The following is a 17,998-nucleotide window of genomic DNA, read 5'->3' on the forward strand; positions in this document are numbered from 1 at the left end:
GTATTATGTTCAATATGTTCAAAATGTCACTAATGTTTTATGATTTTTATGACAATAAAATATTTGAAAAATATTCCAATAAAACTTGCGTAACACCACAAATTAACCTTAGGCATTACTATGTGGACTAATAAATTATGTGTAAAATGTAGGAAAATACAGTGATATACAGTGTGGTAGCTAATTCAAAGACGAAAAGCTCGGCTAGCCTCTCTCTCCTGTTTTGTCCTGTTTCTCAAGATTGTTCAAATTAATTATTTATTATCCAGCACTTTATGTATATCTCATATCGATAATATTTTGTATATCGGCAATACGTATCCTGGAGAGAACTTACGATACATTAACAATGTGATAGGTGACTGTTGAATTGACTTATGATTATGTCAAATTAAAAGCAAATTTATGAAACAAGGTCATAAACCACAAAACTTTTGACGATCAATGTTAAATCTACATTATTTGTGTTTTAAGTTCCAATGACCTGTGCAGGATGAATTAACTTTGGAAATTCCGTGTATTCTATAATTGAAGATTTGACAGAATGGGAGAAAGCGAAAGTAAGTAAACATTGTATTAGTTTAGAGTATTAAAGTGAATCTATGAGATAGGTCATTTCACCTTTTTTTTTTATATCATTTTGAAAGTCAAAATATATGTTCTAAACATAATAGTGGCATTCATTGAATTTTAATGGGAATATAGATGAATACTCACAAATGAACTTATCTTGCGAGTGCTAAACAATAATGGGCCACTTTTTCATAAAATCTACTATTAACAGGCTTCCTTCCTCTCTTTTCCTAACGTAACGAATATAGAATAAGAAGACATAAAGTTTTTTGTTCATCTTTATCATACTAGACAAATTGGGATTCATGTGTATAAATAAACGCAGATAAATCTTTAGAGGACAGTAACATACAAATGGGAAGATTATAAACAGCACGAGTACAGAGTTTTTGTACAAAACAAATATTGCCACTTTCCAAGATAAAAAAAACTCAACATACTATTAATTATCGAATTAGCCATACTGAAAGCATCTGTTTAGTATCATCATTACTTTGTCTTTAAACAAAGCTGACTGAAAGGGTAATATGTCAGTAGTTATTAAAAAGTTACAAGTTAATTGAACATGTCATTGTAGCTGAAAATAATAGGATTCATACTTTATCATGTTTATAAGTTCTATTCATAGAGCAATGGCTTTTGTAGAGTGTATCACCATATTCTTTTTCTTAGAAATTTTTCGGAGGGACTTCATATCATCAACAATTCCTATGCTAAAACTTCCTCGTTAAATAGAGCTTGATATACTTTCCGGGTGCGGGATTTTCTCGCTGTGTTGAAGACCCATTGGTGGCCTTGGGCTGTTTTCTGCTCTTTGGTCGGGTTGTTGTCTCTTTGACACATTCCCCATTTCCATTCTCTATTTTATTAGGAATTTTTTTTATCCCTAAATATGTTATTTCTTTTGTCGAAGTCTCTAATGGCAAAGATGCACAAATTTCCATGTGAAATATTTAAGTATTCTAAAGATTGAAAACATGCCATTTTGCCAATAGCTTTGTTTTGATTAAGGGAAACTGTAAATGTCAGGGAGGTGACCTAGTGGAATTAGAAACATCAGAGGAGAACGAGTTTATTAAGAATAAAGTGAGGACACTGAATACTGGAGGTAAATTTTTTGTTTTTATATTTCAGTACAAATAAAGAAACGTGTAAGGGTTAGGTCAATAAGACAGCACACCAACACAAAATAACTTAAACGTCAGCACACAGTCTTCATCAGGAGACACATGTGTATACCATAGAAAATGTCTAGACAACGCTCAATTTCCGTAAGGTAAAAGCTTACTGATAAAATTGAAGACACCAACCCATAGTCGTTTTCATTAAGCTTTTAAACATATAAAAGAAGAAGAAAATGTGTTAATACTTAGTATTAAATTCGCGTCTCTAACTAAAAGGAATATCATACAAGAAAACATTGTTCTGTTCTGAAAGGAACGTGATATTCAATTTCAACACGTATCACAAGTGTATTGCAGTACAGATCCTATTTATGCCTTCGTTCCAAGTAACGACTTAATAATAGCAATAACTAGAGATATGAATCAAAGATGTGCGGTTTACTTCAGCGTGGCAGCAACCGAACGAAACATAATCAAAGACACCAATCGGTATACACTTTGTCAAAAAGTTATTCGTCCCCGTGTCTGAATATGCATATGGAACAAAGACTATCACCACTGAGTTTCTAAAGTGGTAAGGGCATTATAATCAGAAATAATAAAACAAAATACAAATTCTGGGTTTGGAACAAGCGCATTACCACGAACATAACCTTGATAACGGGGTATAATCAAGACTTAAAGTATCTTTTCTTGAAGGTGGACATTTACTAAATGTGTGGTATACTTAAGCGTTGCAGCAACCCAATAATAAATGTTGAAAGACATCAATACGGTCTTTAAATTGACATGGTGTAAAAAAAAAGTAACAAACATAAAAACATTTAGATTTTTCAGAAAAAAAAAAACCGCTAGCAAGTTTCTCCACATTTTGGTCAACAACTAGGTAATATAAAGTTTGTATGTAACTTTTTGTTACGTTCTATATTTACCTGATATTAATTTATTTAGTTGTCAATTATGTTTACTTAATGTAATTGAAATGGCGTCAGATTTCAGAGTTTCTCGTTTTTTTTGGTTTTTGGTGCAATACAACATGTACAAGTAGCATATCAATATTCATACGTAGAAGATGTGAAAACTGATAAGAAAATTATCAGAGCTACGTCTTCTCAAAAGAATACACACATTACAAATGACGAGTAAACTATTTGACAATTGTAAAATGATTACGAATGCATTGTGTATACGATAATGCAAATATTCTTTTTTTTCAGTCGATGCATACTGGATCGGTGGTTATAATTTCAATAATGATAATGACATGGAATGGATAAGTAAACCAAACCAAGTTATGCCATTTAGTGACATGGCACCAGGACAACCCAATGACCCTATAGACCAGATATGCATGGGGATGTGGAGGGTTTATGATTTTCGTTGGACTGATCATTATTGTGACTACCCGGCTCCATATATATGTGAATTTCAGTACCAATGAAGTTATCCGTATCAAACATGTTCTTGTATTTAGAACATTATCTTGATGATAGAGGTTATGTTGACATGATGATGCTTTGATAAAATGGACATTCGTTTAGACAAAAAATTTTATCCAGTGTCTTATGTTGTAAGCAATTGAATATTTAGTATTTAATACATTTTTCCTTTAAATCTTGATATGTATCTAAAAGCTTCTGTTCTGCATAATGTATTCGTTTTCTCAATTTATTAATTTAACGAATTTGTTTATACGTTACGTTCAATTTGCTAAACGTTTTCAAAAACATAGCGTCACATTTAAAAGGTCACCTTTTTATTGTTTTTATATATAACTCAGCTCTTTATCATTGATTTGTATTGTCTTGGTTTAGAATAAAATCTATTTTATTATATATGCCTCTTTTTATGCTAACAAAACGTTTTCTAATGATCGTGCAGTGGTAGATAAAGGTTTCATGAAGCAGCTTTTCAACATAGATACATTAATGACTGGGCTAAATGATACACGTTCAGGTATTAACACTAGAAAAAAAGTAACAAGTGTTAGAAATTCAGAAAAAAATTTCATTATAGAAAAGCTAATTGTTTACGGTTCGTGCTGCTTTTGTACTATAAGTTTTGTATGCTGTTTGTCCTTTGTTCTTTTTCATATTTTGTCGAAACGCTGTCTGTTTGCTTTCGGCTTATGCATTTCCATGTTCCTTTGGTATCTTTCGTCTTTCTTTATGAATAAAAAAAGGATATGGGGTATCCATTCGTGTCACAAAATCAGAATATGCACAGCAAAAAACACACAAAAAGCATTCAAAGGGAATCTTTTTTTTGCATTTTTTACGAAATGAATGCAAGTGACGATTACATCTTGCATGAATCGCTTCTTGCTAAAGTGATGCTTTATAGCTAGTAGATACATTTGTCTCGTAAAATACAACTATCATTTAAGGATAAATTTATAGTTTTCAAAGAGCTAATTTGGTAGCGCGTAACCCTACGATGGCTTTCATTTTATCGATAGAAACAAAGATGGTGTAATGAGGAGATATTTTTGATGAAAAATAATCCTGTTTGTATCATGCATATAAATCGGCTTCTCTAATTCTTCGTCAATTTATCCCTTTCTGCACCCATTGTATAAAAAAATTTAATTAACGTGTGGTTCGTTTAATCTCAGTTCTTCATTGGTTAAAATCCGATTATGACGTCGAATTTACTTGCTTTCCTCTGAATTTCCTATTGTGACGGCATGAAAAAAGGCGACCATGGCTGATGACGTCACATAGAAAGAACACATCTTTTTACAGATCATTCGAAAAGACGGAATAAATTTGCCTGCATATTGTTTGAAAATCATTAGAGAAACAGATTCCACCACCAAATCTCGTGTAATACGATATTTATCCACTCTCGGCAGTTAAATTTTAAATATTTAAAACGCTCGGCGAGCCTCGCGTTTTAAATTTGAAGTTTTAACTTTCTCGAGTGGATAAATATCGTATCACACTCGATGCAGCGGTAGAATCTATATTTATTACTGCCCTGATTATTAACAGTGCTCCATTTCGTGTTTTATGTAATTTGTTGCATGTTTGTTTTGTATTGTAGTGTTATGACTTGTATGTCGGTTAATAGAGCTTATGTCATGCCCAGTTCACATACTCGGGTTTTCCTTACTTATATGCTTACATATATTTATATGGAGATTCAGAAAGATAAGTCTTTCTTTTGAGGAATCAACCCGGACGATACCAAGTTTCAATGGGATTTGCTTCAAGGCATAAAATAATGACCTATGTACAAATGTAAGGTAATTATTTTCCCGATGAAATTGCAATATTTAATTTACTTTAACATTTAATTCGTTTGATAGTTATCATGTGCTGTTACCAATTGGGATTTTACTTTTTAATTTTCTATCTTTGGTAGGTTTATGGCAGAAACAATCCTTTCCTCTCTTTATTGGACTGAAATACCAAACATCTTCGTTGACGCACATTTTAACTTTCGAAACAAATAATGTGAAGTTTTGTTAATTTATCGCTACAATAACTTAAGGGGACATTATGTGAGATGAATTTATTAATAAAAAAACTTTTCAAAATACATTAAAATAAGCAAAATTTAACATACTCGTGTGTTGGAAAGTCGTATTGATTCACACTGTATAAGAAATCTTTGACCTATGGATATTCGATTTTCGTGTTACATGTACATGTATCACGATTTCGTACTCTCTTCGTGCCAGTTCTTAACTTTTAACATCTATATATATCTTTTACTCTATCTAATGATCAAATGACCCAATATTCTTATTTCCTATGGATAACACCACGTACCTCAAAATGATGTAAAAGGGGAAGGGGGGAGGGGGGGGGGGGTATAATATTTAATCCTGATTCTGAGTTTAAAAAAAAAAGCTGTATTGTCAGAAAAAAGAGAGAAAACAGTTACTCTTAATAGTTCGTTAAAAAAATTGTTGAAAAAATAATACACTTTTCAGCGATTAAAATGTCATGAACAAAAAGAAAAAACATGGCATCCCCCTGTCATAAACAAAGTTGATCCAATAAATTACTTACATTGTACAAAGTGAATTGTATTTTTCATACACCGTAACAATTCATTTGTGTCTTGCTTCGTGCATTTACAGTAATATTTCTATTGTAACTGGACAATGATTTCTAAGGTTTATATCTAGATTAATTAGTGAGTTTTATTTCACATTATAAATGAACCGTAGAGCGTATTAAAACCTGAACGCATCAGAAAAGAATATCACACTTTAGTGTGGTCGATAAAATAGGATGGAAATGCTGCAAATCTGCAGAAAATAATTTTTTTGACGGTGTATAAGTCAGATAATGCATATTTTAAGGTTTTTCGTGTCGTATAACACACCTCGGGGTGTCATGATTCCACAAAGAAAGACCTCCCTACGGTCGGTCTTTCATTTGATCAATCCTGACACCCTTCGGTGTGTTTTACGACAAGAAAAACCTTAAAATATGCATCATCTATAACGGACTGCACAAATTCACGGATCCTTACGACTTGTCCACTTTTACAACCGATTTTGTGTAACGAGTTATTACGATGTATTTGTGCAAAATTCCACGATTTGTTACAAGTTGTCATGATAACATCGAGCAAATCACGGGCATTCTTCAAGTTTTCTGTTGATTGTTACGATTATATTACGGAATGTTACTATACATCGAAGTTTTTACGTGTTAGTTACAACCTGTTGTTATAATAGTTACGAGTATTTACGAGTCCTTACGATTTCTTGCTCCGATACCTTTCTTTTAATCGTAAACAATACGTAAAATCCGTAAAGTATTCGTATATATTCGTAAAGTACTCGCAACTGCACCTTAAATGCTCGTAATAAATCGAAACAAATCATAAAGCCATCGCAACACGACCTGAATGAAATTTGAACAACTAGTAATCACTCATAATAATCCATAAATAATTCGTTAACAAATCGTAAAAATATGGTACGAGTCATTTTCGGATTCTGGCGAGCAGTCTACGGATGGTTATGTATTGTTGCGAGCAGTTTACGATTCTTACGGATTATTACGAAGTATTTACGGAAAAATCAATCCGTGGACAATGGTAAGACGATTTTTGCCGTGTCGAAAAATTGGCATCTCCTTTTGCAGATCTTTAAGAGTGTCTGTGAGTTGTTGCAAGTAGTGAGGAGTACGGATACCAGCGAAATATCTACGGATTCTTGCGATTGACTACGAGCTTGCTATCCGTAAGGAATCGTAAGAAAACTCCGAGGGCATTATGTCCTGGTTTTCGTATACTATGACGATTCTAAATAAAGCTTTTTTATTATTTGATTATTTATCTATCTATTATTGTTACATATTTTTTTATCAATATATCATATCTGTAATAAATATACGTCAATGGCATTTAATTTTTCAACTGCGATTTCTAAAAGCACTATTTGCACAAAGTATACAAACAATGTTGGAATATTGTGTTGATTAATTGGGTGGGCGCAGCTTATTTTTTTTTTTAAACTACTATCATTGGTTGCCTTTAAACAAATTGAATGCAGGTGACGGATTCAAATAATTCGTTTTCAGCAAATATACAATCAGTATTGGCACGAATTGATCACCTACTGGTAAATAGACACGTATGCATAGGTTTCCATTTTTTTTTATAAATCAGATAGTGCACATAAAAAAGAATTAAAGATAAAACAACGGACATTCGTTCAATGAGATAAACAAAACCATCAATCCTCTAAATTAGCCATGTTTATCTAAAATAATTCTCACCTCATTTAACAAATACCCATTGATCTGTCGTACCAGTATGCATTGATGTCTTTCTTACTGATTTTGTAAAAGCGAGTCGGCTAGTACATCCTGATTCAAAAGGAAAATGATATAAAAGCAGCGAAATACGAAAATACACAGAACAAACAAACCATCATTAACAGAAGCTTTTAACAAAAAGTATCACCAAACACGTTTTCCTGTACACATTATAAAAAACTATTCATTTAAACTGAAAGGTTCTATAATTTTTAAAGAACAAAAGGGGAAAAACGTTATAAAACTCTTGTTAGGAAATGTTTGACTGAATTACATTCTCCAATAAAGCAAACCGATTTCTTTATAGAATTACAAGTGAATAATTATGAATATCCATATCTAATGTATCTGTTCTGTAACCCATCAGTAAAACTAGATATCACAGTAAATGAGTAAATGAATAATTCAAACATGGAATAACGTGTGATCTGATAATTCGTTACTTGAATAAAAAAAAAAACAACAGAATATCTAATGTCTGAATACAACATCTATCGTTAACGATATAACATTTTTTGTATATAATGTTGATTTGGTTACTTATGTAGAAGTACTGCCGGTGAAATTGATAATAGACTACTACCAAAGAATAATATTTATTGAAAATACGACTGATGTTTATCAGCAAACAATGCTGGGTTGTGCACGGCTCCTCCCTCACACCAACAGATGTTGTCCGGCGTGTTATTGCAAAGACATATCGACATATCAACCGGGTGTATATTTTTTTTGTACCTGAAAAATGGTGTGTAGCAACTGAATATAATGGAAAATGGAGCAATAGTTATCTATATATAAGGTTTTGATACAAACGTTTTTAATTTTTTGATAAAGTATTTTAATTCTACACATACCCGAAAAGATTCAATCCATGCAGACTAATTATTCTTTGAACAAAACATCATTTTCAAAATCAATTTTTACAAATTATTAACATAAACACATAGACTCTAAGATCAATGCAAAAAAGGAGAACGTCCATAAAGCCTGATAAAATTAAACGCTAGACTATATTGACCAATGGTATGAACGGAAAACAGCTGTCGTATTCTAGGCTTAATTGGTACAAGCAGTCTGCATAACACAACACCATAGAAAACTAAAATTTGAGCAACACAAACCACACCTAAAATCACGGGTGATCTATGGTGCTCTAGAAAGGTACTTAGATCCTGCTGCACATTTGACACCCATCGTGTTGCTTTCCAAGTAAGTCCAAATTCGATGATTTCATATTTTAGGAAAAGACGACTTGATTACGGTTATGACAATTAGTAACCGCACGTAGGAAGAACGTTTTCTCAGGAGTTAGTAAGTGACAAGTTGCTAGGCAAACCATCTGTTCCTATCCTCATACATGTGGGGCATATAATAGACATTGACCTTATCCTATCATTGTAGTAGCCTGGTTACGTATTTTGAGCATTTAAGCAGTTTTTCGTAAAATAAACCGGATATTATTTTTTGACTATCTTAAGCTAAACTGTCACTTGGAAGTAAAGTTATTAATGTATTTCGATTAAAGAATATTTCAGTTTTGTTAGCGGTTTCTTTCGATGCAAAATTTGGCAATTTTTTTTTGTATCAAAATGCCTCCAACAGCATTATTTATCATTGACTAGCATTTTCAGTGGATAAAAATACGTTAAGTTGTTTAAGAATGTTTTAAGTAGAATAAATAGACTCTTTAGCATAAAATTTCCACTAAGATTTGACATTTTGACCCTTCTATTTTTAATTCACATTAGAATAGTAAGCTACGCAATGATTTGAAAAACTTAAAAACGGTCGTCAGTTAGTAACAAATTTCGGTATACTAAAACTCTTTCGTTAATCAAAGCTGTATTATTTGTAAGACCTGTTGGTTAAGAGGACAAATTTGCTCTGTTAGGAACAGTTAGCTTGGAAGCATCTAATTCAAAATGCTCTGGTTGCGCAAAAAAAGAAGCGGAAGGTACCAAGGGAAGACTAAAAATTTATAAGTTGAAGCAAAACTGACAAGGTGGTGGCAAAAAAAGAAAAAACAACAAAAAGACAAACCAGTAAGAAACATTACTTAAACCATAACGATTCAGAAACAAAACCTCACAAAATACAGGGGTATCTCAGCAGATCCTGCACCAATAGTGTCACCTATCGTCCTGCTCATGTTCAGTACAAATTTGGTAATTAGTCTCATTCGGGTTAGTTACAATCAAGGAAAAAGGACAAGATTGTAGTTACGATATTTGGAACATGTCTGTGGTTATAAGTGACACAGATATTCCATAATAGTCATGGTCTTCGTACAATTTTCGAAGAGATAACATCGACTTTAGCACAACGAACCCTTGATTCACTAGATTCATTGTACGCAGCAACCCTCTATGAAGGAAATCATTATACGAAACGCATGCGCTGGAATATCAACAACTGGAGAAATAAACTTCAAATGCAGGCGGTGATGAAATGTTGCTACATAGAAATGGAAAGTTTATAAATAGTAGGCTGAAATGAACTCAAAATTGAATAGAAATATTCTTCTTACAATGTCCGTTTTTCGATTTCCTTTTCTATATATTTTTTTTTCTTTTTTTCAAGAAGGTAATATTTTCAATAATGTCATGTTAATCTCTATTGATATAATACAACACAAAGTCAATCAAGACTGTGATGCCTCGTTATTAAAGGAATCAAATTTATTTTGAGTGTTTCGATAGCAATACTTGATAATACAGATATTCTTTCCTTTCAGTCGACGGATACTGGATCGTTGGTTATAATTTCAACCATGATCATGACATGGAATGGATAAGTAAACCAAACCAAGTTATGCCATTCAGTAACATGAGATCGGGACAGCCCAATAAACCTGTGACCCAGCCATGCATGATGCTTTGGAGAGCTTTTGATTTTCTTTGGGGTGATCATTTTTGTTACACCCCGCTTTCATATATTTGTGAATTTGAGTTCAAATAAACTAGACCGGATCATACATGTATTGTTACTCAGTATGTTACCAATGACGGGATTGGTTAGGTTTGCATGATTTTTTTTTTTGAAAAACTGAATATTTTTTGGACAAAATATCATTCAGTGTCTTATATTGTTCGCCTTTGACTATTTGATATTGAATAAGTTCTTCCCTTTAATCTTTATCTGTATCTAATAGCTTCTATTCTCAATAATATGTTTGTTTTCAGTATTTATTATCCAAATAAAATGAAATTAATTGTACAAGCTTCGTACGTTCGATGTGTTTAACCTTTGCAAAAACAATCAGTCCTTTTTTATGTATTGCTGGGGTTTTTGTGATTGAATTTTTAAAACAGTCTTGCTTTTGATTTTCGTGGTTTAAAAGGAAAGACATCTCAGTATTTTACGCCTCTTTTTATGCTAACAAACAGTTTTCTTATGATTGTGCGTTGGTAGATAGTGATTAAGGGAGCAGCTCGTCAACATTGATACAAAAATAACTAACACTAAATGATATATGTTCCACTAGAAAATAAAATAACTAGGGTAAAAAATTCCGAAGAATTAAAAAAAAAAAATGACTGCAAGTGACGATTTAATTTTGCTCGAAGCGCTTCCTGCTAAAAGTGTGATAATCATTTCGTATAAATTGAGTAAAAACATTCAATTCTTATATTAACAGATCATCGTGTCTGAATCCACGTGCAATCATTTATACGTCATACAACTAACATTGCCATGGTAAAGATGTCAATTTCAAAGCCGATATACAGTTTGTTAAACAATTATCAAATTCCCTTAATTATTATACATGTTTGTCATCGGATAATAACGTACCGCTGTCAACCAATCAGACAATAGTTTTAAGCCGAAAAAGGCCGAAAAGTACATTAAGTGGTGCTTTATAACTAGTCGACACATTTGTCTTTAAAAATACATGTAAGGATTGTAATGATTTCATGTGGATCAATTTATCGGTTTCAATAGCTAAATAGGTAGCGCATCATCTCTACAATGGCTTCCACTTTCACGATAGAAAAACAAATGGCGTAAAGGGAAGATATTTTTGACAAAGTGAAATCTTGACTGTATCATGCTGATAAATCTGCTTATTATTACCATACTTACATTTAGAGCTCCATTTTGTGTTTTTATGTAAATATTGTATGCTTTTTTTCTATTGTATTTTTATGTCTTGTTTGTCGGTTAAAAGCTCAATAGAGCTTATATTGTGCCCACTTAACCATACACAGATTTGTCTTACGAGTCCTTACGGATCTCAGAAATTCACAGAAGATTTCTTCACATTTAAGACCGATTTTAAAGCTGTAACGAGTTATGTCGAGTTAAAACACTATTTGCACAACATACACGATCAATGTAGGAAAATTGTATTGATTAAGTAGGTGGACACAGCTTATTTTTTAAAACTACAATCATTGGTTGCTTTCAAACTAATTAAATGCAGGTGACGGATTCAAATAATTCGTTTTCAGCCAATATACGATCAGATTATTTGATAAATAAAGACGTATGCATAGAGTTTAATTTTTTTATAAATCAGATAATGCACACAAGAAGAAACAAAAAAATTTAACAACGGAAATTCGTTCAATTAGATAAACAAAACCGTCGATTTTCTAATTTAACCATGTGTATCTAAATATTTCTCACGTCATTTAACAAATGCATATCGATCTGTCGTACAAGTATCAGTTATTGTCTTTTTTACTTATTTTGTACAGAAAGAGGTCCGGGTGGTACATTCTTATTTAATGACAAATGCTATAAAACAGAGAATAAAAAAAGACAAATAGCCAATAAACCATCATTTAAAGAAGCTTTTAACAAAAACGTATCTGTAAACAACATGTCTGATATAATTTCTAAAATAATTTAAATTTAATTCAAACAGAAAGGTTCCTAATATTTAAAGAGCAAAAGGACAAAAGTCGTAATACAACTCTTGTTTGAATTTTATTTACGTGACATTTTCCAAACAAGGCCGACCAACTTTTTTCAATATAAAATTACAGGTGCATAATAATTAGTATGTGAATCAAGTGTCTCTGTTTTTTTACAAATCAGTTCAACTGGAAGATTTTTTAATAAATAGTTCGAACATAGAATAGGGTTGATGATTTATTACTTAAATGAAACCAGAGTATTTAATGTCTTAATATAACATGAATCATTAACAAATGATTATTCCCTGCATATGTAGAGGTACTGCAGGTGAAATTATCAATAGACTACCACAAAAGAATAATATTCAATGAAAATACGATTGCTGTTGATCAGAAAACAATGCCCGGTTGAGTACAGTCCTTCCTTCACACAAAGAGATGTTGCTCTGCAGGTTATTATAAAGACACATCGACATGTCGCCTTGATATATCTGGCAAATTATACGAAGCAACTGAATAAAACAGAACATCGAACACAATACGCAGCATATATAACATGTATAATTCGTTGATTCTTGTTGTTTTAATATCTAATACCTTTTTTTATCGTTTAGTATAAACCAGGATGTTGCTTTTCTCTATTGACATTTCACAATTTCGAAGCCATTTATAGCTTACTATACGTATATATGTAAATATTTTACTCATTGTTTAAAGCCATCCTGTATAATAAACTGGATCTTTGACTGTTGCTGTTGTCATATACCTCTTAACGTTGCAGTGTATTTAAGTATTCTTGGCTTTTCAATATTTAGATCTGAGCGTTCAAGATGAAGTTTAATCTAGAAAAGTGTTTCAGACTCACGGAAATTATGAAGTGTTTATTCATTTCTAAATATTTATTGAACTTTTAAACAGACATTGTCTTGAATAAACATATTTTCATGCTACCAATCGATCCGTTTAATTTCTCAGTACTTTGAAAAAACAACCATCTCATTTTTACTTAACGTTCACCCTAATCATTGTATTTGAAAAATCCGGGGTAAAAAATATTTTCCCGTACTAAGCTCATTTTTTATAATTAAATCTGTTAACTGACACCTTTTAAGATATGATTTTATTTTTTATACCTTATGTGCTATCCTTATGTCAGCAGCGAACATTCTTTAGTTTGTTACAGAAAATCTCTCCAACAACTGTGAAAAGATAGGACAGCAAAACCAACGATTTTTCCGATAACACTGAAATCAATAGGATCGGTAGTAAAGACACCAGTTATAAACATTATCATATGAAACGAAGAAAATACCGACATAAAAACACAAAGTAATTTATGTTCTTAGGTCATACCTTCCTTTTCTATAATAATCTATGTAATGTAATTCCATGTTAGTAGATTGAAGGATACGTATCCAGTCTGTCTTTGATCCTTTTTTTTACATTACGTTTTAACCTTTATGCTTTTCAAAAGTTGCAGCATCCAGTATATTCCTGCATTATCTATATGTATTTTATTGCCGAAAGAATAATTAATAAACTCAAGAAACAGTTCCGCATGTTTAAGTTAAACTATTCTAACATGTAAAGTTCCCTTCGCAACTAAAAAGATATCAAGGGAACAATAAAATATACATTTAAGAAAACGACCTCGTAATGTCAAAAAAGTGGTGCAATTAAAAGTATTTTAACTTCCCAGAAAACTAGAGATTAATCAACACAACCTCTGTAACTAGAGGTGTTCTTATGAAATGGTAAGCGGATGCTGCTCTACTTATTTAAAATGTTGTATTATAAATGACTGCCCATTGATGTTGGACGACTTTCAGTTTCAGAGGGTGCTATCCACCAATTAGAAAATTAGTAAATATTGGATTGGTTTCAATTATAAGTTTCGTTTTTAACTTTCGGTTGATAGATTATGAACTTGTACTAAAACTTAACCTGCAGATCTTGAATATAAGGTCATACAACGTTTTGTATCATGGCTTTTTTTTGAACGATGGATCTCAAGCGCACCTGATGAATTTGATATATTTGAAATAGGTGTATTGCACACTAACACTTGTAATACTTTTGTCCTTTAAGATAAATGCCCCTCTGTTATGAAAAATAGCAATACATTTAGTATAAATTTGTCTCCAAAGACATGTTATGCGTAAACAGTTGACCTGTTTCATGTTTAAACGAATTTTACGCATTGTTTTTGTGAATGGAGATTTATTCTTTACAAGGTAATATAGGGTTTTAACTTGTTTAAAGACTTTTCGCGCACTGTATGAACACCACAGATTGCAACTGTGGTCAATTGTGTGGTGTGTAACTAATCAGTGTTCTTGTTTTAGGTTTTTTAATTTAATACAGACTGCTTACTACCGTGAACACTACGGATTATTCTCCTTGGTAATTCTCTGTATCTTTGTTTTTGGTCTTAAAAAAAAATGATAAAATTTGACATCTGTTGTGTTCTCTGACTCCAAATTATAGATATCCGTGCTCCGTGTAATAAACAAAGGGATACTCCTTTCCCGAGGTCTATCGCTGTAAAAGACGTCATTAAACGAACGACTCTAAATGTGACGTTCGAACATAAGCATTATACTATAAAATTGGAAGTCGTCAAAACATAGTAACATAGACAAATTATGATACTAAGTTGTTCAAAACCCATGTTATTACATAACAGTAAGATTTATTACATTTGTTAAGTTATTAATTTAGTAAACATACAGATAAAATATATGTATGTATAAAATTAGTATTATATGAACACAGACTTGTTGAAAGCAGAACACATCCAATTTGTTTCATTGGACAGTGTCGTTTTGATGTAAACAAATACTTATTCCTTCTTTTCCGACATAAATACATGCAATAATTACATTTTAATAATCATTTAACTTCATCCAAACCTGTCTTAGAATGTTATTGTAAATTGTTTCCGCATCTGCATGTGTATACTTTCATAAAAAAGTTGTCAATTTATAATTCATTTATACTATTCACTTTTTAATACCAGTTTATGACGGTAAGTGGGCAAACATATAGAAAAACACACGCTCAGAACTATGATGAAAATAAATTCATCATAGATACCAGGATTCAAATTTTGTACGTTATACGCGAGTTCCGTCTACAAAAGACTCATCAGTGATACAGTTAAAATGTATTTTTTCAATTTTTGGTGTAAACGCATGAAGATAATCAACGTTACACAGATACTAGTGTTGCCAGTTAATTTCGTGTATTTGCTGACTATGTGTTAGTAATAATAGTGTGAAAAGGAAAATTAATATTTCTTAATTTCAATATTTTTAATATACTAGTCTGTAATTTACACATATCTTTTGGAGAAATTTAGTCTGCATTCACTAAAGTGTATTGACCCTTTAAGAAAATAGTGTTAACGTAATTTAAAAGTAGTACTTATATAAACCTACTTTCTATTTTAATTCAATTAAATTTGCGCTAACGATTGTTTTTTGTCTTTTGGCAAAACCACGAAATCAAATTTCTCGAAAACATTTTTTCTCTCAATCGTTAAAACCCTTCATTACCTTGTCGTAGACGTTATATATTCTACAGAATAAATATCCATTCACAAAAACAATGCGTAAAATTCGTTTAAACATGAAACAAGTCAAGCGTTTACGCATGAAAATGTCGTTGGAGACAAATTTATATTAAATATATTTCTTTTTTTACAACAGAGGGGCATTTATCTAAAATGATAAAAGTATTACAATTGTCAGTGTGCAATATACCTATTTCTAATATCAAATTCATCAGGTGCGCTTGAGATCCATCGTTCAAAAAAGAGCTATGATACAAAACGTTGTATGACCTTATATTCAAGAGCTGCAGATTAAGTTTTAGTACAAGTTCATAATTAATCAACCGAAAGTTAAAAACGAAACTTGTTCCCTTGATATCTTTTTAGTTGCGAAGGGAATCTTACTTGTAAGGATTGTTTAACATGCAGAACTATTTCTTGAGTCTGTAAATTATCATTTCGGCAATAAAATACAAATAGGCATTTATTGGCTGCTGCAACTTTTGGAAAACATAAAGGTTAAAACGTAATGTCAAAAGTTAAAGGATCCAAGTTAGACCGGATACGTATCCTCCAATCTACTAACATGAAATTACATTTGGTAGATTATTATAGAAAAGGAAGGTATGACCTTAGAATATAGATTACTTAGTGTTTTTTTGTCAATATTTTTTTCGTTTCACATGATAATGTTATTAATTTGTGTCTTTACTGCCGATACTATTGATTCCAGTGTTATCGGAAATATCGTTGCATGGTTTTGCTGTCCTTTCTTTTCGCAGTGTTCGGAGAGATTTTCTGTAACGAAATAACGAATGTTCGCTGCTGACATCAAGGATAACACATAAGGTATAAAGCACCAAAATCATATGTTGAAAAGTGTTATTTAACAGATTTAATTATAAGAAAATGAGTATTGTATGGCAGAATATTTTCACTCCGGATTTTTTAAATACAATGATTAGGGTAAACGCTATGTTAAAGTGACATGTTTTTTTTCAATTTTACTGCAAAATAAACGGATGCATGGTATTATAAAAATATGTTTTTTCAAGGGAATGTCCTTTTAAAAATTCAATAAAAATTTAGAAATGAAATAAACACGTCATAAATTCCATGAGAACGAATCGCCTTTCTAGATTAAACTTCATCTTGAACGCTCAAATCTAAATATTGAATACACTGCAACGTTAAGAGCAATATGACTAAATTGCCAATAAGACCAATATATAGCAACAGCAAAAGCCAAAGATCCAGTTAACTATACAGATTGGCTATCAACAATGAGTAAAACATTTACATATATACGTATAGTAATCTATGAAGGGCCTCAAATTGTGAAATATCAATAGAGAAAAGCAACAGCCTGGTTGATACTAAACAAAAGCAAAAGTAATGGCAGATATTAAAGAACAAGTATTTATGGATTGTTACCAGTGATTACACGTTCTTTACGATTTCATTCGGGTCGTGTTACGGTGACTTTACGATTTAATACAAGCATTTGACGTGAAGTTGCGAGTACTGTACGAAAGATACGCACACTTTACGTACTCTTACGTATTGTTTACGATTTGGGGAAAGATATCAGAGCAGAAAATCGTTAGGACTCGTAAATTATTGTTATTTTTCTTACAACACGTAAACAGGTCGTAAATAACACGTATAACTTAGCTCTGATGAATTGTAAAATTCCGTAGCAATCCATAAAAAGCTTTTAGAAAGCCCGTACGTTGCTCGTAGTTATCCGTGTAATTTTGCCGTAAATACATCGTAATAACTCGTAACATAAAATCAGACGTAAAAATGGACATATTGAAAGAATCCGTGAACGTGTGCGACCCGCAAGGAAAATGAAATATAGTGGGCATAACATAAGCTGTTTTGGGCTTTAATTGGACAAACAATGCATAACAATATAATACAAAAGAAGCATTTAATAAATTCCATAAAACACAAAATGGAGCACTATTCTTAAGCATGGTAGTAGAATGCAGATTTATAAGCATGATACAGTCAGGATTCCTCTTCATCAAAATTATCTCCTCATTACAGCAACTTTTTTTTCTATCGTGAATATGGAAGCCATCGTAGGGTTACCAA

This window comes from Mytilus californianus, unplaced genomic scaffold (genome assembly GCF_021869535.1).
Source record: "Mytilus californianus isolate M0D057914Y unplaced genomic scaffold, xbMytCali1.0.p SCAF_6, whole genome shotgun sequence".
NCBI lineage: Eukaryota > Metazoa > Mollusca > Bivalvia > Mytilida > Mytilidae > Mytilus > Mytilus californianus.